Here is a 27,781-nt window from a genome sequence, read left to right as displayed (position 1 = left end):
ACCAACAATGATTTGGGCAGAAAATGGGCACAAAAATGGGCATGGGTCCCAGAATCATCATTTTGAATAAGTAGCTGGTGTTCTGCAAGGGTTAAACAGCGTTGGTCAAAAAATGTTACACTTGGAATCCACACAGGGGGGTCAGATACATATGACCCACTTGCCATTTCTTTTGACCAACAAGGATTTGGGCAGTAATAGGGCAGTAAAGTGGGCATGGGTCACAGATGTCATTATTTTGAATAAGTAGCTGGTGTCCTGCAAGGGTTAAACAGTGTTGGTCAAAACATATTACACTTGAAACCCACACAGGGGGGTTGCCTACATATGACCCACTTGCAATTTCTTTTGACCAACAATGATTTGGGCAGAAAATGGGCACAAAAATGGGCATGGGTCCCAGATATCATTTTGAATAAGTAGCTGGTGTCCTGCAAGGGTTAAACAGCGTTGGTCAACAAATATTACACTGGAAACCCGCACAGGGGGGTCACTTACATATGACCCACTTGCCATTTCTTTTGACCAACAAGGATTTGGGCAGAAATAGGGCAGTAAAGTGGGCATGGGTCCCAGAATCATCATTTTGAATAAGTAGCTGGTGTCCTGCAAGGGTTAAACAGTGTTGGTCAAAAAATATTACACTGGAAACCTGCACAGGGGGGTCACTTACATATGACCCACTTGCCATTTCTTTTGACCAACAAGGATTTGGGCAGAAATAGGGCACTAAAGTGGGCATGGGTCCCAGAATCATCATTTTGAATAAGTAGCTGGTGTCCTGCATGGGTTAACAGCGTTGGTCACACAGGGGGGTTGCCTACATATGACCCACTTGCAATTTCTTTTGACCAACAATGATTTGGGCAGAAAATGGGCACAAAAATGGGCATGGGTCCCAGATATCATTTTGAATAAGTAGCTGGTGTCCTGCAAGGGTTAAACAGCGTTGGTCAACAAATATTACACTGGAAACCCGCACAGGGGGTCACTTACATATGACCCACTTGCCATTTCTTTTGACCAACAAGGATTTGGGCAGAAATAGGGCAGTAAAGTGGGCATGGGTCCCAGAATCATCATTTTGAATAAGTAGCTGGTGTCCTGCAAGGGTTAAACAGCGTTGGTCAAAAAATGTTACACTTGGAATCCACACAGGGGGGTCAGATACATATGACCCACTTGCCATTTCTTTTGACCAACAAGGATTTGGGCAGAAATAGGGCAGTAAAGTGGGCATAGGTCCCAGAATCATCATTTTGAATAAGTAGCTGGTGTCCTGCAAGGATTAAACAGTGTTGGTCGAAACATATTACACTTGAAACCCACACAGGGGGGTTGCCTACATATGACCCACTTGCAATTTCTTTTGACCAACAATGATTTGGGCAGAAAATGGGCACAAAAATGGGCATGGGTCCCAGAATCATCATTTTGAATAAGTAGCTGGTGTTCTGCAAGGGTTAAACAGCGTTGGTCAACAAATATTACACTGAAAACCCGCACTAGGGGGTCACTTACATATCACCCACTTGCCATTTCTTTTGACCAACAAGGATTTGGGCAGAAATAGGGCACTAAAGTGGGCATTGGTCCCAGAATCATCATTTTGAATAAGTAGATGGTGTTCTGCAAGGGTTAAACAGCGTTGGTCAACAAATATTCCACTGGAAACCCGCACAGGGGGGTCACTTACATATGACCCACTTGCCATTTCTTTTGACCAACAAGGATTTGGGCAGAAATAGGGCAGTAAAGTGGGCATGGGTCCCAGAATCATCATTTTGAATAAGTAGCTGGTGTCCTGCAAGGGTTAAACAGCGTTGGTCAAAAAATATTACACTGGAAACCCGCACAGGGGGGTCAATTACATATGACCCACTTGCCATTTCTTTTGACAAACAAGGATTTGGGCAGTAATAGGGCAGTAAAGTGGGCATAGGTCCCAGATGTCATCATTTTGAATAAGTAGCTGGTGTCCTGCAAGGGTTAAACAGCGTTGGTCAAAAAATTTTACACTTGGAATCCACACAGGGGAGTCAGATACATATGACCCACTTGCCATTTCTTTTGACCAAAGAAATGGCAAGTGGGTCAAATGTAAGTGACCCCCCTGTGCGGGTTTCCAGTGTAATATTTGTTGACCAACGCTGTGGCAAGTGGGTCATATGTAAGTGACCCCCCTGTGCGGGTTTCCAGTGTAATATTTGTTGACCAACGCTGTTTAACCCTTGCAGAACACCAGCTACTTATTCAAAATGATGATTCTGGGACCCATGCCCACTTTACTGCCCTATTTCTGCCCAAATCCTTGTTGGTCAAAAGAAATGGCAAGTGGGTCATATGTATCTGACCCCCCTGTGTGGATTCCAAGTGTAACATTTTTTGACCAACGCTGTTTAACCCTTGCAGGACACCAGCTACTTATTCAAAATGATATCTGGGACCCATGCCCATTTTTGTGCCCATTTTCTGCCCAAATCATTTTTGGTCAAAAGAAATTGCAAGTGGGTCATATGTAGGCAACCCCCCTGTTTGGGTTTCAAGTGTAATATGTTTTGACCAACACTGTTTAACCCTTGCAGGACACCAGCTACTTATTCAAAATGATGATTCTGGGACCCATGCCCACTTTAGTGCCCTATTTCTGCCCAAATCCTTGTTGGTCAAAAGAAATGGCAAGTGGGTCATATGTATCTGACCCCCCTGTGTGGATTCCAAGTGTAACATTTTTTGACCAACGCTGTTTAACCCTTGCAGAACACCAGCTACTTATTCAAAATGATGATTCTGGGACCCATGCCCATTTTTGTGCCCATTTTCTGCCCAAATGATTGTTGGTCAAAAGAAATTGCAAGTGGGTCATATGTAGGCAACCCCCCTGTGTGGGTTTCAAGTGTAATATGTTTTGACCAACACTGTTTAACCCTTGCAGGACACCAGCTACTTATTCAAAATAATGACATCTGTGACCCATGCCCACTTTACTGCCCTATTACTGCCCAAATCCTTGTTGGTCAAAAGAAATGGCAAGTGGGTCATATGTATCTGACCCCCCTGTGTGGATTCCAAGTGTAACATTTTTTGACCAACGCTGTTTAACCCTTGCAGGACACCAGCTACTTTTCCAAAATGATATCTGGGACCCATGCCCATTTTTGTGCCCATTTTCTGCCCAAATCATTGTTGGTCAAAAGAAATTGCAAGTGGGTCATATGTAGGCAACCCCCCTGTTTGGGTTTCAAGTGTAATATGTTTTGACCAACACTGTTTAACCCTTGCAGGACACCAGCTACTTATTTAAAATGATGATTCTGGGACCCATGCCCACTTTACTGCCCTATTTCTGCCCAAATCCTTGTTGGTCAAAAGAAATGGCAAGTGGGTCATATGTATCTGACCCCCTGTGTGGATTCCAAGTGTTACATTTTTTGACCAACGCTGTTTAACCCTTGCAGGACACCAGCTACTTATTCAAAATGATATCTGGGACCCATGCCCATTTTTGTGCCCATTTTCTGCCCAAATCATTGTTAGTCAAAAGAAATGGCAAGTGGGTCATATGTAAGTGACCCCCCTGTGCGGGTTTCCAGTGTAATATTTTTTGACCAACGCTGTTTAACCCTTGCAGGACACCAGCTACTTATTCAAAATAATGACATCTGGGACCTATGCCAACTTTACTGCCCTATTACTGCCCAAATCCTTGTTGGTCAAAAGAAATGGCAAGTGGGTCATATGTAATTGACCCCCCTGTGCGGGTTTCCAGTGTAATATTTGTTGACCAACGCTGTTTAACCCTTGCAGAACACGAGCTACTTATTCAAAATGATGATTCTGGGACCCATGCCCAATTTTGTGCCCATTTTATGCCCAAATCATTGTTGGTCAAAAGAAATTGCAAGTGGGTCATATGTAGGCAACCCCCCTGTGTGGGTTTCAAGTGTAATATGTTTTGACCAACACTGTTTAACCCTTGCAGGACACCAGCTACTTATTCAAAATGATGACATCTGTGACCCATGCCCACTTTACTGCCCTATTACTGCCCAAATCCTTGTTGGTCAAAAGAAATGGCAAGTGGGTCATATGTAAGTGACCCCCCTGTGCGGGTTTCCAGTGTAATATTTGTTGACCAATGCTGTTTAACCCTTGCAGAACACCAGCTACTTATTCAAAATGATGATTCTGGGACCCATGCCCAATTTTGTGCCCATTTTCTGCCCAAATCATTGTTGGTCAAAAGAAATTGCAAGTGGGTCATATGTAGGCATCCCCCCTGTGTGGGTTTCAAGTGTAATATGTTTTGACCAACACTGTTTAACCCTTGCAGGACACCAGCTACTTATTCAAAATGATGATTCTGGGACCCATGCCCACTTTAGTGCCCTATTTCTGCCCAAATCCTTGTTGGTCAAAAGAAATGGCAAGTGGGTCATATGTATCTGACCCCCCTGTGTGGATTCCAAGTGTAACATTTTTTGACCAACGCTGTTTAACCCTTGCAGGACACCAGCTACTTATTCAAAATGATGACATCTGGGACCTATGCCCACTTTACTGCCCTATTTCTGCCCAAATCCTTGTTGGTCAAAAGAAATGGCAAGTGGGTCATATGTAATTGACCCCCCTGTGCGGGTTTCCAGTGTAATATTTTTTGACCAACGCTGTTTAACCCTTGCAGGACACCAGCTACTTATTCAAAATGATGATTCTGGGACCCATGCCCACTTTAGTGCCCTATTTCTGCCCAAATCCTTGTTGGTCAAAAGAAATGGCTAGTGGGTGATATATAAGTGACCCCCTAGCGCGGGTTTTCAGTGTAATATTTGTTGACCAACGCTGTTTAACCCTTGCAGAACACCAGCTACTTATTCAAAACGATGATTCTGGGACCCATGCCCATTTTTGTGCCCATTTTCTGCCCAAATCATTGTTGGTCAAAAGAAATTGCAAGTGGGTCATATGTAGGCAACCCCCCTGTGTGGGTTTCAAGTGTAATATGTTTTGACCAACACTGTTTAACCCTTGCAGGACACCAGCTACTTATTCAAAATGATGACATCTGTGACCCATGCCCACTTTACTGCACTATTACTGCCCAAATCCTTGTTGGTCAAAAGAAATGGCAAGTGGGTCATATGTAAGTGACCCCCCTGTGCGGGTTTCCAGTGTAATATTTTTTGACCAACGCTGTTTAACCCTTGCAGGACAATAGCTACTTATTCAAAATGATATCTGGGACACATGCCCATTTTTGTGCCCATTTCCTGCCCAAATCATTGTTGGTCAAAAGAAATTGCAAGTGGGTCATATTTAGGCAACCCCCCTGTTTGGGTTTCTAGTGTAATATGTTTTGACCAACACTGTTTAACCCTTGCAGGACACCAGCTACTTATTCAAAATGATGATTCTGGGACCCATGCCCACTTTAGTGCCCTATTTCTGCCCAAATCCTTGTTGGTCAAAAGAAATGGCAAGTGGGTCATATGTAAGTGACCCCCCTGTGCGGGTTTCCAGTGTAATATTTTTTGACCAACGCTGTTTAACCCTTGCAGGACACCAGCTACTTATTCAAAATAATGACATCTGGGACCTATGCCAACTTTACTGCCCTATTACTGCCCAAATCCTTGTTGGTCAAAAGAAATGGCAAGTGGGTCATATGTAATTGACCCTCCTGTGCGGGTTTCCAGTGTAATATTTTTTGACCAACACTGTTTAACCCTTGCAGGACACCAGCTACTTATTCAAAATGATGATTCTGGGACCCATGCCCACTTTACTGCCCTATTTCTGCCCAAATCCTTGTTGGTCAAAAGAAATGGCAAGTGGGTCATATGTAAGTGACCCCCCTGTGCGGGTTTCCAGTGTAATATTTGTTGACCAACGCTGTTTAAACCTTGCAGAACATTGGCTACTTATTCAAAATGATGATTCTGGGACCCATGCCCAATTTTGTGCCCATTTTCTGCCCAAATCATTGTTGGTCAAAAGAAATTGCAAGTGGGTCATATGTAGGCAACCCCCCTGTGTGGGTTTCAAGTGTAATATGTTTTGACCAACACTGTTTAACCCTTGCAGGACACCAGCTACTTATTCAAAATAATGACATCTGTGACCCATGCCCACTTTACTGCCCTATTACTGCCCAAATCCTTGTTGGTCAAAAGAAATGGCAAGTGGGTCATATGTATCTGACCCCCCTGTGTGGATTCCAAGTGTAACATTTTTTGACCAACGCTGTTTAACCCTTGCAGGACACCAGCTACTTATTAAAAATGATATCTGGGACCCATGCCCATTTTTGTGCCCATTTTCTGCCCAAATCATTGTTGGTCAAAAGAAATTGCAAGTGGGACATATGTAGGCAACCCCCTGTTTGGGTTTCAAGTGTAATATGTTTTGACCAACACTGTTTAACCCTTGCAGGACACCAGCTACTTATTTAAAATGATGATTCTGGGACCCATGCCCACTTTACTGCCCTATTTCTGCCCAAATCCTTGTTGGTCAAAAGAAATGGCAAGTGGGTCATATGTATCTGACCCCCCTGTGTGGATTCCAAGTGTTACATTTTTTGACCAACGCTGTTTAACCCTTGCAGGACACCAGCTACTTATTCAAAATGATATCTGGGACCCATGCCCATTTTTGTGCCCATTTTCTGCCCAAATCATTGTTGGTCAAAAGAAATTGCAAGTGGGTCATATGTAGGCAACCCCCCTGTTTGGGTTTCAAGTGTAATATGTTTTGACCAACACTGTTTAACCCTTGCAGGACACCAGCTACTTATTCAAAATGATGATTCTGGGACCCATGCCCACTTTAGTGCCCTATTTCTGCCCAAATCCTTGTTGGTCAAAAGAAATGGCAAGTGGGTGATATGTAAGTGACCCCCTAGTGCCGGTTTTCACTGTAATATTTGTTGACCAACGCTGTTTAACCCTTGCAGAACACCAGCTACTTATTCAAAACGATGATTCTGGGACCCATGCCCATTTTTGTGCCCATTTTCTGCCCAAATCATTGTTGGTCAAAAGAAATTGCAAGTGGGTCATATGTAGGCAACCCCCCTCTGTGGGTTTCAAGTGTAATATGTTTTGACCAACACTGTTTAACCCTTGCAGGACACCAGCTACTTATTCAAAATGATGACATCTGTGACCCATGCCCACTTTACTGCACTATTACTGCCCAAATCCTTGTTGGTCAAAAGAAATGGCAAGTGGGTCATATGTAAGTGACCCCCCTGTGCGGGTTTCCAGTGTAATATTTTTTGACCAACGCTGTTTAACCCTTGCAGGACACCAGCTACTTATTCAAAATGATATCTGGGACACATGCCCATTTTTGTGCCCATTTCCTGCCCAAATCATTGTTGGTCAAAAGAAATTGCAAGTGGGTCATATTTAGGCAACCCCCCTGTGTGGGTTTCAAGTGTAATATGTTTTGACCAACACTGTTTAACCCTTGCAGGACACCAGCTACTTATTCAAAATGATGATTCTGGGACCCATGCCCACTTTAGTGCCCTATTTCTGCCCAAATCCTTGTTGGTCAAAAGAAATGGCAAGTGGGTCATATGTAAGTGACCCCCCTGTGCGGGTTTCCAGTGTAATATTTTTTGACCAACGCTGTTTAACCCTTGCAGGACACCAGCTACTTATTCAAAATAATGACATCTGGGACCTATGCCAACTTTACTGCCCTATTACTGCCCAAATCCTTGTTGGTCAAAAGAAATGGCAAGTGGGTCATATGTAAATGACCCCCCTGTGCGGGTTTCCAGTGTAATATTTTTTGACCAACGCTGTTTAACCCTTGCAGGACACCAGCTACTTATTCAAAATGATGATTCTGGGACCCATGCCCACTTTACTGCCCTATTTCTGCCCAAATCCTTGTTGGTCAAAAGAAATGGCAAGTGGGTCATATGTAAGTGACCCCCCTGTGCGGGTTTCCAGTGTAATATTTGTTGACCAACGCTGTTTAAACCTTGCAGAACATTGGCTACTTATTCAAAATGATGATTCTGGGACCCATGCCCAATTTTGTGCCCATTTTCTGCCCAAATCATTGTTGGTCAAAAGAAATTGCAAGTGGGTCATATGTAGGCAACCCCCCTGTGTGGGTTTCAAGTGTAATATGTTTTGACCAACACTGTTTAACCCTTGCAGGACACCAGCTACTTATTCAAAATGATGACCTCTGTGACCCATGCCCACTTTACTGCCCTATTACTGCCCAAATCCTTGTTGGTCAAAAGAAATGGCAAGTGGGTCATATGTAAGTGACACCCCTGTGCGGGTTTCCAGTGTAATATTTGTTGACCAACGCTGTTTAACCCTTGCAGAACACCAGCTACTTATTCAAAATGATGATTCTGGGACCCATGCCCAATTTTGTGCCCATTTTCTGCCCAAATCATTGTTGGTCAAAAGAAATTGCAAGTGGGTCATATATAGGCAACCCCCCTGTGTGGGTTTCAAGTGTAATATGTTTTGACCAACACTGTTTAACCCTTGCAGGACACCAGCTACTTATTCAAAATAATGACATCTGTGACCCATGCCCACTTTACTGCCCTATTACTGCCCAAATCCTTGTTGGTCAAAAGAAATGGCAAGTGGGTCATATGTATCTGACCCCCCTGTGTGGATTCCAAGTGTAACATTTTTTGACCAACGCTGTTTAACCCTTGCAGGACACCAGCTACTTATTCAAAATGATATCTGGGACCCATGCCCATTTTTGTGCCCATTTTCTGCCCAAATCATTGTTGGTCAAAAGAAATTGCAAGTGGGACATATGTAGGCAACCCCCCTGTTTGGGTTTCAAGTGTAATATGTTTTGACCAACACTGTTTAACCCTTGCAGGACACCAGCTACTTATTTAAAATGATGATTCTGGGACCCATGCCCACTTTACTGCCCTATTTCTGCCCAAATCCTTGTTGGTCAAAAGAAATGGCAAGTGGTCATATGTATCTGACCCCCCTGTGTGGATTACAAGTGTTACATTTTTTGACCAACGCTGTTTAACCCTTGCAGGACACCAGCTACTTATTCAAAATGATGACATCTGGGACCTATGCCCACTTTACTGCCCTATTTCTGCCCAAATCCTTGTTGGTCAAAAGAAATGGCAAGTGGGTCATATGTAATTGACCCCCCTGTGCGGGTTTCCAGTGTAATATTTTTTGACCAACGCTGTTTAACCCTTGCAGGACACCAGCTACTTATTCAAAGTGATGATTCTGGGACCCATGCCCACTTTACTGCCCTATTTCTGCCCAAATCCTTGTTGGTCAAAAGAAATGGCAAGTGGGTCATATGTAAGTGACCCCCCTGTGCGGGTTTCCAGTGTAATATTTGTTGACCAACGCTGTTTAACCCTTGCAGAACACCAGCTACTTATTCAAAATGATGATTCTGGGACCCATGCCCACTTTAGTGCCCTATTTCTGCCCAAATCCTTGTTGGTCAAAAGAAATGGCTAGTGGGTGATATATAAGTGACCCCCTAGCGCGGGTTTTCAGTGTAATATTTGTTGACCAACGCTGTTTAACCCTTGCAGAACACCAGCTACTTATTCAAAATGATGATTCTGGGACCCATGCCCAATTTTGTGCCCATTTTCTGCCCAAATCATTGTTGGTCAAAAGAAATTGCAAGTGGGTCATATATAGGCAACCCCCCTGTGTGGGTTTCAAGTGTAATATGTTTTGACCAACACTGTTTAACCCTTGCAGGACACCAGCTACTTATTCAAAATAATGACATCTGTGACCCATGCCCACTTTACTGCCCTATTACTGCCCAAATCCTTGTTGGTCAAAAGAAATGGCAAGTGGGTCATATGTATCTGACCCCCCTGTGTGGATTCCAAGTGTAACATTTTTTGACCAACGCTGTTTAACCCTTGCAGGACACCAGCTACTTATTCAAAATGATATCTGGGACCCATGCCCATTTTTGTGCCCATTTTCTGCCCAAATCATTGTTGGTCAAAAGAAATTGCAAGTGGGACATATGTAGGCAACCCCCCTGTTTGGGTTTCAAGTGTAATATGTTTTGACCAACACTGTTTAACCCTTGCAGGACACCAGCTACTTATTTAAAATGATGATTCTGGGACCCATGCCCACTTTACTGCCCTATTTCTGCCCAAATCCTTGTTGGTCAAAAGAAATGGCAAGTGGGTCATATGTATCTGACCCCCCTGTGTGGATTACAAGTGTTACATTTTTTGACCAACGCTGTTTAACCCTTGCAGGACACCAGCTACTTATTCAAAATGATGACATCTGGGACCTATGCCCACTTTACTGCCCTATTTCTGCCCAAATCCTTGTTGGTCAAAAGAAATGGCAAGTGGGTCATATGTAATTGACCCCCCTGTGCGGGTTTCCAGTGTAATATTTTTTGACCAACGCTGTTTAACCCTTGCAGGACACCAGCTACTTATTCAAAGTGATGATTCTGGGACCCATGCCCACTTTACTGCCCTATTTCTGCCCAAATCCTTGTTGGTCAAAAGAAATGGCAAGTGGGTCATATGTAAGTGACCCCCCTGTGCGGGTTTCCAGTGTAATATTTGTTGACCAACGCTGTTTAACCCTTGCAGAACACCAGCTACTTATTCAAAATGATGATTCTGGGACCCATGCCCACTTTAGTGCCCTATTTCTGCCCAAATCCTTGTTGGTCAAAAGAAATGGCTAGTGGGTGATATATAAGTGACCCCCTAGCGCGGGTTTTCAGTGTAATATTTGTTGACCAACGCTGTTTAACCCTTGCAGAACACCAGCTACTTATTCAAAACGATGATTCTGGGACCCATGCCCATTTTTGTGCCCATTTTCTGCCCAAATCATTGTTGGTCAAAAGAAATTGCAAGTGGGTCATATGTAGGCAACCCCCCTGTGTGGGTTTCAAGTGTAATATGTTTTGACCAACACTGTTTAACCCTTGCAGGACACCAGCTACTTATTCAAAATGATGACATCTGTGACCCATGCCCACTTTACTGCACTATTACTGCCCAAATCCTTGTTGGTCAAAAGAAATGGCAAGTGGGTCATATGTAAGTGACCCCCCTGTGCGGGTTTCCAGTGTAATATTTTTTGACCAACGCTGTTTAACCCTTGCAGGACACCATCTACTTATTCAAAATGATATCTGGGACCCATGCCCATTTTTGTGCCCATTTTCTGCCCAAATCATTGTTGGTCAAAAGAAATTGCAAGTGGGACATATGTAGGCAACCCAATGTATGAAAAAAAGAAGAAAAAAGTCAATGGTAGTGTGCGCTTAGCAGCCTGTGGAGAGTTCAATCTAAAAGTGTGGTGACCCAAACACCACAAGTATCATGGACAAAAAACAAGGTGAAGACTGATTCCTCCACTGGCGCTCTGTATAGGATGGTACCTTCCTTAAAATGGAGGTACGATCCTCTTCTCCCAAATATATACGATCACTGCAGTATAAGTATAAATACCATACATCCCATTGTCATAAACAGCGATCCTCTTCTCCGCCTCTGTATACTCAATTTCTGTGTTAGATAAACTTCGTCCAACTCAAATCGAAGGATAGGCACAAGAATTTAGCGTGCTCCCCCCAAAAAGGAATTAGGAGAAATGGCACAAATAGTGTAATACCATTTAATACATATAACACATTTAAAATACAGAAGTGGGACATAAACAATGCGGATGGTAAATGGAAGATTGGCCTGTTACCCGTATGCGTGGAGAACTTGGATGGCAATCCAGTCCTCAAAGTTGGCATAAGAGGATGACGGTGAGCCCGGGATTTCGACCGTCAAACGTCCACAGCAATAGGCACAGAGTCCAAATGGTCCATAAACGCTATCCCCATACAAAAAGGGTAACCCAGCTCCAAGCGCTTTCGACCTCCACTGAGGTCTTTTTCAAGAAGAGTGCTGGGAAACTCTATACTCCGGGTTTATATAGTACAAGTGTCCAATCAGAGCATAATATGGTGTGATTGACACGTCCCTGTGCCAATCAGAACTGAATTCTAGTTTTACCTGAACAAGTGTCCAATCAGAGCATAATATGGTGTGATTGACACGTCCCTGTGCCAATCAGAACTGAATTCTAGTTTTACCTGAACAAGTGTCCAATCAGAACATAATATGGTGTGATTGACACGTCCCTGTGCCAATCAGAACTGAATTCTAGTTTTACCTGAACAAGTGTCCAATCAGAGCATAATATGGTGTGATTGACACGTCCCTGTGCCAATCAGAACTGAATTCTAGTTTTACCTGAACAAGTGTCCAATCAGAGCATAATATGGTGTGATTGACACGTCCCTGTGCCAATCAGAACTGAATTCTAGTTTTACCTGAACAAGTGTCCAATCAGAGCATAATATGGTGTGATTGACACGTCCCTGTGCCAATCAGAACTGAATTCGAGTTTTACCTGAACAAAGAATAAGTCCAAACAGACGCTAAAGTCCAGGATGTGCGGTAAATGCCGCGACTTCCGGTCCGCGGTAGTAAGTATCCAGTGACGATACCGGAAGTACGTGGTCCGGCGTGTGACGTCATATCCGGGAATGGTGTTATGCTTCCGGATATTCGTGGTGTCAGCGGCCATCTTGGTGCACCTCCGGGAATAGTGTTTAACTTCCGGATATTCATAGTATTAGCGGCCATCTTGGTGCACCTCTGAAACGTTATAGATGGGCTGGAATTCATATGAACGTCTCATAGTGTGCTAAAAATCCGGAATCACTGAAAATTATATACATATTGGGTATAAGTAAAATTTCATATATGCATAAAGTATTTAACCATAACAATATAAAAATTGGGGATTTTAAAATAGACAATATAAAAATAGCAGATATAAAAATAGACCATAAGAATTATAAAACAGGTAATGTGCAGGAATACAGGATTCGGAGGGTTGTAAATAACACTATAAAAACCATTTTACCTCGAAGTCTAAATTAAGACCATTGGGTTTTAAAGTGTTAAAATTATAAATACATTTCATCTCCTCCTGTGCCAACCTAGTGGGCAAATTTCTGTTCCTAATGTCTGCACAAACTTGTTTAATACAGAAAAAACGGGAAATGGCTCCAATGGAGGAGTTATGTTTAACCCTAAAGTGCTGTGAAAGTGAATGGGATTCTAGACCTTTTTTAATATTATTCAAATGTTCGTTAAGACGGACTTTAAAGGGTCTGCTGGTCCGTCCAACATAAAAGAGTCCACATGTGCATTCGATGGCATATACAACGTTTTTGCTGTTACATGTTAAAAATTGATCTATGACATGATAAAATCCATTGATCTCGACTCTCTCATATTTAGTGATCCCATTATTTTTAACTGCCTTACAACCATTGCAACCCCCGCACCTGTGGAAACCCTTGGTGGCAATGGTTCCCCTAGGTTTATTGGTTATCAAGGCACTTCGCACAATCTTATTTCTTATATTTGGGGCTTTTCTATAAATAAAATTCGGGCGGTCGGGTAGAATTGACCCCAAGATCGGATCCTTCTTTAATACCCCCCAATTTTTCTTAAAAGATCTCTCTATATTTTTGTGTTGGGCGCTATAGCCAGTAATGAAGGCCCATTTTAAATCTTTGTTTGTGGTTGTACTGTCGTTTTTATCCTTGTCTTTTAACAACTCATTTCTTTCGATTTGATTGGTATTTTCCATTTTTGTCTCAATAAAGTGCGAATCATATCCGCTTCTGACAAATCTCTGGGCCATGTTCGTTGCTTGTTCCTGATAGACTGTGTTGTCAGTACAATTGCGTCGTATTCTTTTGAACTGCCCCCCTGGGATTGCATTCAACCATTGTGAGTGGTGGCAACTATCGTGGTGAATATATGATAAGCAGTCCGTAGGTTTTGTAAATGTTTTCGTCTTTAAAACACCATCTTCAATAAAAATTGTAATATCTAAAAAGTCTACTGTTGTTCGACTGATGTTAAAAGTTAGTTCAATGTTGACAGTATTTGTATTGAGGTATGCACAAAAGGAATTTAAGTCAACCTCACTACCCCTCCAGAAAAAAATAATATCATCTATATAACGTTTCCATGACACCAGATTCGCCCCATATGGGTTGTTAGACCATACCTTATCATCTTCCCATGCCCCCATGAAGATGTTGGCATAGCTAGGGGCGAATCTGGTGCCCATGGCTGTCCCCGTTTTCTGGATATAAAAACAGTCTTGAAATAAAAAATAGTTATTATTCAAGATAAAATGTACTCCCTCTTCAATAAAAGCTTGGAGGTTTTTGTCCAGGTCACTATCATGCAATGATCGATTCATAGCAGCTAGGCCATCTTGATGCTCAATTATGGTGTATAATGATTTGACATCTGCAGTGACCATAAAAATGTCATCGTTAAAACATAAATCTGATAAAATATTTAAAAGGCTTTTGGTGTCTCTGAGATGTGACCGGTTTTTTAAGACAAGGGGCTGTAAATAAAAGTCAATATATTCAGAGAGATTGGCCGTCAAGGAATTAGTTCCGGAAACAATAGGGCGTCCGGGAGGATGAGTAACACTTTTATGAACTTTGGGAAGTAAATAAATAACAGGTATGGATGGTTCTTTAGTGAGTAAAAATTTGTGGGTATTATCTTCTAAAACACCTTGTGACTTATATTTATCAAGTAGGGTGGTGAGTTTTTTTAGCATATTATCCGTGGGATCCCCCCTGAGTTTGTGGTAAGTGGTTTTATCCTCTACCTGGGAGAGGACTTCATTGATATACCATATTTTGTCCATCAGGACAATCCCCCCGCCTTTATCGGCGGGTTTGATAATGAGGTCCTGGTTTTCACTAAGCTGTTTTAGAGCATCTCTTTCTTTCTTAGACAAATTGTATTTCACCTCTGATGGTTTTATGTTTTTTATATCGTCCTGTATTAAAGTGCAAAAAGTGTCTATATAGCTCCCTTTGACGTGGGCAGGAAAAAATATAGATTTGGGTTTAAATCTACTGGTGGCTTCTAGTGGCACATCTGAAGGGGTGGATACTGGATTTTCCAAGTCCTTTTGGATAAAAAACTTTTTTATACATAGCTTCCGTATATATTTATGTACGTCCACGAAAGTGGCAAATTTATTAATATTAGCCGTAGGGGCATATTTGAGGCCTTTTTCAAGGACGGAAGTTTCGTAAGAATCCAATATATGTGAGCTTATGTTAAAGATTTTTATCGTATTCCGTTGATTTTCACCCTCCAATGTGTTGCTAGATACGATGATCTTAGGTTTGCTTTTTTTGGGTTTCCTTTTACGGGCACGATTTTTCCTAATCAGTGTCTTTTTCCTGCCGGCTCTTTTTCCTCTATGTGTTGGAGATTTTTGATGTGTCATTATCTCCATGACTGTCGCTCGCCTCTTGTTCCTAAAAAATGAATTCTATTTTGTTCTCGAACCAATGGTTGGTATCTATTCCGGAAGTGTAGGGGCGAGTAATCTTCTGTCCTCTCGTCATGTTCATTTTCCCTTGCCTCAGCAGTTTTTCTTCCTTGTTCCTTATTGCCTTGATATCTAGGTTGAAATCGGGATGACGAGTTGAATCTATTTCCCCTGGGTGAATGTGGTCGCCATGAACTGTTTTTGTTATGTTCTTGGTTCCTAAACCTTTTTTGTATTTTATAAGGGGACCTATGATATGTTTGGTAATCTCTCATCCTTCTTTCTGGATACCATTTTTCCCTGTCAGGTGATCTTGATCTCCTTCTAGGGTTTGCTTTATTGAATTTGACTGAATTCTTTCTCACTCTAATAGGTGACCTAGGATTCTGTTTACCTCTATTAGGGTTCCTATTTTCGAAAACCTGGGTTTCTTCCGTTCTTAAATTCCCTTCTGATATGTCATCTTCAGGTTCACTTGCGGCTTCTCTTTTATCCCTCATAAACTTTCTGATCTTTCTATCAACTATTGATCTCTCGGTCTTTTTTAGATTAGAATTAATCCTTTCTTCTAATTCTGCATATTCAGGTAAGGATGAAAGGGGTTTAAGTAGGTCTTTATATTTATTTATTTCCTCATCTAGTGATTTGAGTTCCCTTTTTCTTTCGGATATAATGAGATCCATCAATCTAAAGGAACATTCATCTATAATCTTTTCCCAACCTTCTATAAATGCATCTGAGCATGTTTCAAAGGAGGCTTTTTTATTAATTTTTAGCCCTCTTGGGATTATTTGATGGGATAGGTACTTTTCTAAAGTTACGACCTCCCACCAGATGCGAGTTTCTTTAAGGAGAATTCCCTCTAGTTTTTTCATCACATTTTCCAATGTCTCATCTAATAGTTCGATTTGGTCCTCATCAACATTAAAAACCTTTTCTAAAAGAGATAACCTATGATCTCTATGGGAGAACATATTAGCTGCACACATCCAAAATACTTTAGCAGGGTAAGGTAATCAAATGTATGAAAAAAAGAAGAAAAAAGTCAATGGTAGTGTGCGCTTAGCAGCCTGTGGAGAGTTCAATCTAAAAGTGTGGTGACCCAAACACCACAAGTATCATGGACAAAAAACAAGGTGAAGACTGATTCCTCCACTGGCGCTCTGTATAGGATGGTACCTTCCTTAAAATGGAGGTACGATCCTCTTCTCCCAAATATATACGATCACTGCAGTATAAGTATAAATACCATACATCCCATTGTCATAAACAGCGATCCTCTTCTCCGCCTCTGTATACTCAATTTCTGTGTTAGATAAACTTCGTCCAACTCAAATCGAAGGATAGGCACAAGAATTTAGCGTGCTCCCCCCAAAAAGGAATTAGGAGAAATGGCACAAATAGTGTAATACCATTTAATACATATAACACATTTAAAATACAGAAGTGGGACATAAACAATGCAGATGTCAAATCATTATACACCATAATTGAGCATCAAGATGGCCTAGCTGCTATGAATCGATCATTGCATGATAGTGACCTGGACAAAAACCTCCAAGCTTTTATTGAAGAGGGAGTACATTTTATCTTGAATAATAACTATTTTTTATTTCAAGACTGTTTTTATATCCAGAAAACTGGGACAGCCATGGGCACCAGATTCGCCCCTAGCTATGCCAACATCTTCATGGGGGCATGGGAAGATGATAAGGTATGGTCTAACAACCCATATGGGGCGAATCTGGTGTCATGGAAACGTTATATAGATGATATTATTTTTTTCTGGAGGGGTAGTGAGGTTGACTTAAATTCCTTTTGTGCATACCTCAATACAAATACTGTCAACATTGAACTAACTTTTAACATCAGTTGAACAACAGTAGACTTTTTAGATATTACAATTTTTATTGAAGATGGTGTTTTAAAGACGAAAACATTTACAAAACCTACGGACTGCTTATCATATATTCACCACGATAGTTGCCACCACTCACAATGGTTGAATGCAATCCCAGGGGGGCAGTTCAAAAGAATACGACGCAATTGTACTGACAACACAGTCTATCAGGAACAAGCAACGAACATGGCCCAGAGATTTGTCAGAAGCGGATATGATTCGCACTTTATTGAGACAAAAATGGAAAATACCAATCAAATCGAAAGAAATGAGTTGTTAAAAGACAAGGATAAAAACGACAGTACAACCACAAACAAAGATTTAAAATGGGCCTTCATTACTGGCTATAGCGCCCAACACAAAAATATAGAGAGATCTTTTAAGAAAAATTGGGGGGTATTAAAGAAGGATCCGATCTTGGGGTCAATTCTACCCGACCGCCCGAATTTTATTTATAGAAAAGCCCCAAATATAAGAAATAAGATTGTGCGAAGTGCCTTGATAACCAATAAACCTAGGGGAACCATTGCCACCAAGGGTTTCCACAGGTGCGGGGGTTGCAATGGTTGTAAGGCAGTTAAAAATAATGGGATCACTAAATATGAGAGAGTCGAGATCAATAGATTTTATCATGTCATAGATCAATTTTTAACATGTAACAGCAAAAACGTTGTATATGCCATCGAATGCACATGTGGACTCTTTTATGTTGGACGGACCAGCAGACCCTTTAAAGTCCGTCTTAACGAACATTTGAATAATATTAAAAAAGGTCTAGAATCCCATTCACTTTCACAGCACTTTAGGGTTAAACATAACTCCTCCATTGGAGCCATTTCCCGTTTTTTCTGTATTAAACAAGTTTGTGCAGACATTAGGAACAGAAATTTGCCCACTAGGTTGGCACAGGAGGAGATGAAATGTATTTATAATTTTAACACTTTAAAACCCAATGGTCTTAATTTAGACTTCGAGGTAAAATGGTTTTTATAGTGTTATTTACAACCCTCCGAATCCTGTATTCCTGCACATTACCTGTTTTATAATTCTTATGGTCTATTTTTATATCTGCTATTTTTATATTGTCTATTTTAAAATCCCCAATTTTTATATTGTTATGGTTAAATACTTTATGCATATATGAAATTTTACTTATACCCAATATGTATATAATTTTCAGTGATTCCGGATTTTTAGCACACTATGAGACGTTCATATGAATTCCAGCCCATCTATAACGTTTCAGAGGTGCACCAAGATGGCCGCTAATACTATGAATATCCGGAAGTTAAACACTATTCCCGGAGGTGCACCAAGATGGCCGCTGACACCACGAATATCCGGAAGCATAACACCATTCCCGGATATGACGTCACACGCCGGACCACGTACTTCCGGTATCGTCACTGGATACTTACTACCGCGGACCGGAAGTCGCGGCATTTACCGCACATCCTGGACTTTAGCGTCTGTTTGGACTTATTCTTTGTTCAGGTAAAACTCGAATTCAGTTCTGATTGGCACAGGGACGTGTCAATCACACCATATTATGCTCTGATTGGACACTTGTTCAGGTAAAACTAGAATTCAGTTCTGATTGGCACAGGGACGTGTCAATCACACCATATTATGCTCTGATTGGACACTTGTTCAGGTAAAACTAGAATTCAGTTCTGATTGGCACAGGGACGTGTCAATCACACCATATTATGCTCTGATTGGACACTTGTTCAGGTAAAACTAGAATTCAGTTCTGATTGGCACAGGGACGTGTCAATCACACCATATTATGTTCTGATTGGACACTTGTTCAGGTAAAACTAGAATTCAGTTCTGATTGGCACAGGGACGTGTCAATCACACCATATTATGCTCTGATTGGACACTTGTTCAGGTAAAACTAGAATTCAGTTCTGATTGGCACAGGGACGTGTCAATCACACCATATTATGCTCTGATTGGACACTTGTACTATATAAACCCGGAGTATAGAGTTTCCCAGCACTCTTCTTGAAAAAGACCTCAGTGGAGGTCGAAAGCGCTTGGAGCTGGGTTACCCTTTTTGTATGGGGATAGCGTTTATGGACCATTTGGACTCTGTGCCTATTGCTGTGGACGTTTGACGGTCGAAATCCCGGGCTCACCGTCATCCTCTTATGCCAACTTTGAGGACTGGATTGCCATCCAAGTTCTCCACGCATACGGGTAACAGGCCAATCTTCCATTTACCATCCGCATTGTTTATGTCCCACTTCTGTATTTTAAATGTGTTATATGTATTAAATGGTATTACACTATTTGTGCCATTTCTCCTAATTCCTTTTTGGGGGGAGCACGCTAAATTCTTGTGCCTATCCTTCGATTTGAGTTGGACGAAGTTTATCTAACACAGAAATTGAGTATACAGAGGCGGAGAAGAGGATCGCTGTTTATGACAATGGGATGTATGGTATTTATACTTATACTGCAGTGATCGTATATATTTGGGAGAAGAGGATCGTACCTCCATTTTAAGGAAGGTACCATCCTATACATATGTAGGCAACCCCCCTGTTTGGGTTTCAAGTGTAATATGTTTTGACCAACACTGTTTAACCCTTGCAGGACACCAGCTACTTATTCAAAGTGATGATTCTGGGACCCATGCCCACTTTACTGCCCTATTTCTGCCCAAATCCTTGTTGGTCAAAAGAAATGGCAAGTGGGTCATATGTAAGTGACCCCCCTGTGCGGGTTTCCAGTGTAATATTTGTTGACCAACGCTGTTTAACCCTTGCAGAACACCAGCTACTTATTCAAAATGATGATTCTGGGACCCATGCCCACTTTAGTGCCCTATTTCTGCCCAAATCCTTGTTGGTCAAAAGAAATGGCTAGTGGGTGATATGTAAGTGACCCCCTAGCGCGGGTTTTCAGTGTAATATTTGTTGACCAACGCTGTTTAACCCTTGCAGAACACCAGCTACTTATTCAAAACGATGATTCTGGGACCCATGCCCATTTTTGTGCCCATTTTCTGCCCAAATCATTGTTGGTCAAAAGAAATTGCAAGTGGGTCATATGTAGGCAACCCCCCTCTGTGGGTTTCAAGTGTAATATGTTTTGACCAACACTGTTTAACCCTTGCAGGACACCAGCTACTTATTCAAAATGATGACATCTGTGACCCATGCCCACTTTACTGCACTATTACTGCCCAAATCCTTGTTGGTCAAAAGAAATGGCAAGTGGGTCATATGTAAGTGACCCCCCTGTGCGGGTTTCCAGTGTAATATTTTTTGACCAACGCTGTTTAACCCTTGCAGGACACCAGCTACTTATTCAAAATGATATCTGGGACACATGCCCATTTTTGTGCCCATTTCCTGCCCAAATCATTGTTGGTCAAAAGAAATTGCAAGTGGGTCATATTTAGGCAACCCCCCTGTTTGGGTTTCAAGTGTAATATGTTTTGACCAACACTGTTTAACCCTTGCAGGACACCAGCTACTTATTCAAAATGATGATTCTGGGACCCATGCCCACTTTAGTGCCCTATTTCTGCCCAAATCCTTGTTGGTCAAAAGAAATGGCAAGTGGGTCATATGTAAGTGACCCCCCTGTGCGGGTTTCCAGTGTAATATTTTTTGACCAACGCTGTTTAACCCTTGCAGGACACCAGCTACTTATTCAAAATGATGATTCTGGGACCCATGCCCACTTTACTGCCCTATTTCTGCCCAAATCCTTGTTGGTCAAAAGAAATGGCAAGTGGGTTATATGTATCTGACCCCCCTGTGTGGATTCCAAGTGTAACATTTTTTGACCAACGCTGTTTAACCCTTGCAGGACACCAGCTACTTATTCAAAATGATATCTGGGACCCATGCCCATTTTTGTGCCCATTTTCTGCCCAAATCATTGTTGGTCAAAAGAAATTGCAAGTGGGTCATATGTAGGCAACCCCCCTGTGTTGATTTCTGCAGTGAAATTTGTGGTCCATGATTCATTAACCCTTGTAAAAGTGATTGTTCTGAATAAGAAGCTGGAGGTCGAATAAGAAGCTGGAGCTCGAATAAGAAGCTGGCCGAATAAGAAGCCAACTTCAGCCTCGTGGGTTTTTATGACATTTTCATATTCCCTAACCCCCCTGCACCAGGGGAGCGTTGCAGAGGCTATCGTCAATGTTTTATATCCACTATAGTGGAATCCTGATTTAGGGGGCCCCTTAAAAATTTTGCTATGGGGCCCACAAAGTTCTAGTTACGCCTCTGGTTTGGCGGTCTGTAGCATACCCCTATTAAAATTGTATTATTAGTTTTTTTGTTATTATCAGTTATCTCTGCCCACTCGGCCTTCATGTTATCTTCCTCTGCATCTGAGCTCATTTCTTTCCCACATGATGTTAAGTTATTTTTTTACAAAAAGGCAAAAACCCCTGCCCCTTATATTTTCCTGTATTTTCTGTAGAGAGTATATCCCTCCATGCTTAATGCCCAGTTGTGCAACTCATTACATCATGTTTCTGTTATACCAATAATGTCATAATCATCCCTAGTGACCACAGTTTCTAGTTCCCCGATTTTTCCTGCTAAGCTTCTTGCATTAGCCAGTAAGCTTTTAAGTTTATGTTTATTTTTAGTTGCTTCCATTAAGTCTAGGTTGAGATCTCAATGCTCTATTTATTTCTTACTGACTCTAGTTTTACTCCCCAACCTACAATCTCATACTTGCCCGTTCCTCACTGTTCTGTCTTACATGCCCATAGTTTATTTCTTCATCCCCCCAATGTCTAGTTTAAAGACTCCTCCAACCTTCTAACCATCCTGCCTCCCAGCACTGCTGCCCCCTTTCCATTCAGGTGCAACCCATCTCTGCCATATAGATGGCGCCTGTCTGAAAAGTCTGACCAGTGCTCTAGGAACCCAAACCCCTATTTCCTACACCATCCCTTTAGCCATGCATTCAGCTCCATAAGTTCCCTCTGTCTCTCTAGACTAGCGCATGGCACAGGTAACATTTCCGAGAAAATTACCTTGCTTTTAATTTTTTCCTAAGTACCTGAAGTCGTTTTTTAAGGACACCCCACCTGCCACTAACTAACATCATGAGCGTGGGTCTTTCCCAGCCCCTCCCAGTAAACTGTCCACCTGGCCGGTGTTGTGCCGCACCCGAGCACCCGGAAGACAACAGACTGTATGAATATTCCGGTCCCAGTAGCAGATTGCCCTGTCTGTCTTACGGATGATAGAATCCCCTACCACCATCTGTCTTGTGGTCCATGGTTTGCTAGCCCCCACTAAGTCTGATGTGCCAGTCCTCTGGTTGCTAGAGGTGTCGGTCACATCCGACCACACCAGTATTGAAGTAACATGCGCAGTAGTTTCGTCCAGTCTGGGGAATCTACTGGGATTTATTAAGTCAGCACTGGCCTGGATCTTCCTCCCCCTACTACCCCTTCTGACTGTGACCCAGCTAGCTAGCTCACCCTCCTCATGTACTGCTAAAACCCCCTGATCCTCCAAAGTTTCCACCATGAGGCGGAAGCTTTCTTCTAATTTGATAATGTCCCTCAGAGTTTTGAGGGTCTGCTTTAGATGAGAAATCTGGGTGGCCAAAGCAGTTGTCTCTATGCATTTCACACAGATGTATTCTCCCTGGATCTTTTGATCTAAGTGCTCATACAGTACATCTGGCAAGACACGCACTGAGTGAGATTGCCGACCCCATTCATGGTTAATTAGTGTGAGTTCTACTGCTAAGGAAAGGGGTGCTATATACTATATTATATTATGCTACAGTATATTACGTTATGCTATATTAAGTGTGTACTATCTGGGAGCTATATAATCTATATGGGCACCAATACCGATATCAGAAAACAGATAAATATGCTATGTAGAGTGAAAGAAGAAAAGAGATAAAAAAGGAGACAAAAGAGTACTTCGTGTAACAGTGCTAGTATGCCTATACAGATCCCACAATAGAAAATAGAAAATAATCTAAAACACCCTAATAAAATAAAACAGCACACTACAATTAAAGAGCACAATTCAATCGAAATACAGTACAATAAGTGGGAGAAGAAAAAGAAAACAAGAAAGAGAGAGAACAACTTGTACAGTATGATACAGTATACTTGCTGTTCTCAGCTGCCTCCGATAATCATGCAGCACCCCGCTTCGCAGCGTCCCCTCACTTCTCCTGGTGTTTGCTTTACCCGAACCATCTCTGCCCTGCTTCTCTCCTCCTCCTCCACACACGTGCGCCCGTCTCCTGTCTCCTGTCTTCCTGGTGTTTGCGGCATCTCAGTTAGGTGCCTGTGTCCATTGGGCGCCTGCACCCCACACAGACTCAATGCCCGGTCCACAGGCTTCACCTTACCCGGCCCCCAGTGCCCTGTACAGCACTCCTGTACAGTGTGTACAGCGTGCACCCGTCTCCCTCTCCCCAGCACTTCTGGCTTCCGGGATGCGCTGTCACTTAGCTAGCTCACTGCTCTCCTCCCCTGTCAGTATCAGCGGTATTCACCTCCTAGTGACATTGCCTGAACATCTCAGGCTTTCTCCCTGAACTCCCCCCATGCTGGCTGGCTCCTCCTCAGCACGTCAGTCTCCAGCAGGGACACCCCGAGCGCCTTGTTCCGAGTCTTAACAGTTTTCATGCTGGCAGAAGAGCAGAGTGATGTCAGCAATAAAAAAAGTCTTATGCAGTACATAATTGTGTTGAATGTAGATTTGGATTGAATGCAGATCTCAAACACTTTCCATAAAAGCGCACTTGGTTTCATGTTGGGCACACATAGGGGGATGCTCTAACATCTGCGCCCCCTTACTGCCGCCCATCGCCGGTTACCGCAAACATAATTATCGCATATGATCTAACATAAGAGATAATTATGATAAAAGACAGCTCTTGCGTTAAGAGCTGTCTTTTGCGATGATCCAGCGATGAGCGGCGGGTCCTGGTGGCTCCCCCCTCCCTCTCTTACCCTCCTTACATTGTGCTGCTGCAGGCAGGCGGGCTCTCCTCCTCCTCCCTGCACCCGGAAGAGGATGTACAGTGCAGGGAGGAGGAGGTCACCGGTGGTCCGGGCAGCACAGCTCTGTGCTGCCCAGACACAGGTGAGGGGGGTGCAGGTGGGGGGGTTGTGTTAGAAGCCCATGGCAATAGCCATTTTTCTGGTGATGCCCCCCCCTCCCGTCGTGGTAACCAGGGGGGGGGGGGGTGCTTAAAGCATCCCACAATGCGGTAATAACCCTGATAACGGGGTTTTTACCACATTTTTCGTTTAGATAATCTCCCCCATAGTGACCACACCATTCATTGGAACTCTGCAGAAACTCCTCAAACTAATTCTGGACAACTTGTGACTGAACAGGATGCATTATGCAGCTTGAAATTCCATCATTGTGGGGGGTACATGAAGTCAATGAAGGGCTGCAAATATTCTCCAAGCAGTGACATTTTACTGGTTAATGATGTGTTCAGAAAGACCAGTGGACCCAACCCATGCCAGCATGGGCAGATTTAGGAATCGGCCCGCCCTTAGGTGCAACATTTTTAACCCCCACCAACCCCCCAAAAAATATGCCTCCCCTTCACTATATATATATATATATATATATATATATATATATATATATATATATATATATATATTCCAAAGACAAAAAACCTTACGGTTTCACATGTCCCATTAAGGCTTCTTACACATGATCTGGCATTTCTGAAACCTGTTGTAACTCTTCCACTCAAACGCCAAAAAGCAATGAAATTCCGATCATTAAGGCTGACGCCTTAATGGACGTGTTCCTTGCGCAATACAGATATGGTACGCCATCACAGCCTGTGGGTAAGTGCAGATTCAGCACTCTCACAGAGTGAGATTGCTGTCACTCACAAAATGGTGGAGCTGCTAATTCACAGATTTGTGTGCTCATTGGAATACACACATGCAGTCTATGCAACTGAAGGTCTGAGCAGTTATGTGGCGCACTCATCCTAATAAGTATCTGCAATCTTCTAAAACTGTCTATACCTCTGGGTTACTATAGTGTTCATTATAGCACCCGCCATCTTTGAAAACCCATGCAGTTCCTCTTCCCTGCCTGGGGTGTAGCTGTCTGCTGTAGTGCTTCTAGTGTGATCTGTATATCAGCACTGCAAACCAGACTTGTGCTAGAAACACTAGAGCAGCCAGCAACACCCCAGACAGGGTAGAGGAACTGCATGGGTTTTCAAAGATAGCGGGTGCTAGAATAAACACTATTACTAGAACTATCCCACTGAGGGTCCAACATCTTTCACACTCACTACCTATATCCATTTCATTTAGTATTCACATGCAGTTACCAGAAACATCTTTCACAATTGCAAAAACTATAATACTCCCAACTACTATGCATCTACTCTTTCTTCTCCCGTACGCCTTCATGCTGCTCTGTCTTCCCCGATACCTACTGCTGTGTGGATTCCCTCATCCACAACAATGTGTCTATTCCCATCTGCCCTGCCCTGTCTTTCCACACAGATGCCACTGTTTCCTTCTATCTGTGCCACTGGCTTCCCCTCTATTAGCGATACTCTGTCTCCCCCTCCATTAATGCTGCTCTGCCCGCCTCATCCATGACAGTTTCCTTCCATCTGTACTGCTGTCTCCCCTCTCCATCTACACTGTTCTGTTTTCCCTTTATCCCCTTTGCTCCGAACCCCCTCCCCCATCAGTGCTGTCTTTCCTCCAACTGCTCCTCTGTTTCCCAACCAATCGCATCACTCTGCCTTACCTTCCCCAATTCGTGCCACAGTTTTCCACCCATCTGCTTCGTTAGTCCCCCATCAGTGCTGCTTAGCCTTCCTACCATCTACGCATTTCTATTCCTCCCCATCTGCACCACACTGCCTCCTACCCCAATCAACACCACTTTTTCCCCATCCTCTCGGCTCTGTTTACTGCTCAGACCTTCAGTTGCATAGACTGCATGTGTGTATTCCAATGAGCACACAAATCTGTGAATAAGCAGCTCCACCATTTTGTGAGTGACAGCAATCTCACTCTGTGAGAGTGCTGAATCTGCACTTACCCACAGGCTGTGATGGCGTACCATATCTGTATTGCGCAAGGAACACGTCCATTAAGGCGTCAGCCTTAATGATCGGAATTTCATTGCTTTTTGGCGTTTGAGTGGAAGAGTTACAACAGGTTTCAGAAATGCCAGATCATGTGTAAGAAGCCTTAATGGGACATGTGAAACCGTAAGGTTTTTTGTCTTTGGAATTTCATAGGTTTTTTTCAATTTATTTTTTTTTTTATTTGAAATTTTAAATTTCAGTGAAAGAATACAATTAGATTTTTTAAATGTTTAATGATAACACACCCTTGGCAATGAGCATTACCCCTGGCCACAAGAATAACAAACCCCTGGCATTGAGTATGACACCCGTCCCAGTGCATGAAACCCCTGTCAACAGGCAAGACATCCATCCCAAGAAACCCCTGGCAATGAGCATGACACCCAGAGAGTAGAAGCTTTACTGTAGGGCATTGGAGGAGGACAATGTACACACAGGGTACACATAGGGGGGGCAGAGCTTACGCACGAGGGGCACTGGGGGGGGGGCACAGCGTACACACGGGGGGCACTGGGGGGGGGACTGCGTACACAGGGGGGAACTGGGGGGACTGCGTACATACGGGGGGCACTGCGTACACATGGGGGACTGCGTACACATGGGGGGCACTGGGGGAGGGACTGCGTACACATGGGGGGGCACTGGGGGAGGGACTGCGTATACATGGGGGGGCACTGGCGGAGGGACTGCGTACACATGGGGGTGCACTGGGGGAGGGACTGCGTACACATGGGGGGCACTGGGGGAGGGACTGCGTACACATGGGGGGGCACTGGGGGAGGGACTGCGTACACATGGGGGGCACTGGGGGAGGGACTGCGTACACATGGGGGGCACTGGGGAGGGACTGCGTACACATGGGGGGGCACTGGGGGAGGGACTGCGTACACATGGGGGGGCACTGGGGGAGGGACTGCCTACACATGGGGGCACTGGGGGAGGGACTGCGTATACACACGGGGGCACGGCATACACACACAGGGGCAACAGCATACACACAAGGGGCACCGGGGACGACGACAGTGTGCACACGGGGGCACGGGGGGGGACAGTGTGCACACGGGGGGGGACAGTATACACATGGGGGGCACAGGCTACAGCGTACACATGTTGGGACAGCATACACAAGGGGGCACAGGGTACAGCGTACACACGGGGTCACTTGGGGGCCGCATACGCACAGGGGCAGCATACACAGGGGCACTGGGGGGGGGCAGCATACACACGGGGGGCAATGTGGGGGGAGCGAACACACGGGGGAGGCACTGGGGAGACGACAACGTACACACGGGGGGCAGTATGGGGGGGGCAACAGCGTACACACGGGGGG

At 43.4% G+C, this 27,781-nt stretch overlaps 1 long non-coding RNA gene across 2 annotated transcripts in view; it reads left to right on the top strand.

The window, feature by feature from the left end:
• LOC146057535 (uncharacterized) overlaps positions 1 to 27,781 on the top strand; it is a 131,417-nt gene that overhangs the window by 14,436 nt on the left and 89,200 nt on the right. The window lies entirely within an intron of this gene.

The sequence above is a fragment of the Crinia signifera genome, chromosome 2 (assembly GCF_055691185.1).
Source record: "Crinia signifera chromosome 2, ASM5569118v1, whole genome shotgun sequence".
NCBI classification, from domain to species: Eukaryota; Metazoa; Chordata; class Amphibia; order Anura; family Myobatrachidae; genus Crinia; species Crinia signifera.
The sequence above is the reverse complement of the archived record's forward strand: the minus strand, read 5'-3'. Positions and strand labels throughout refer to the sequence as shown.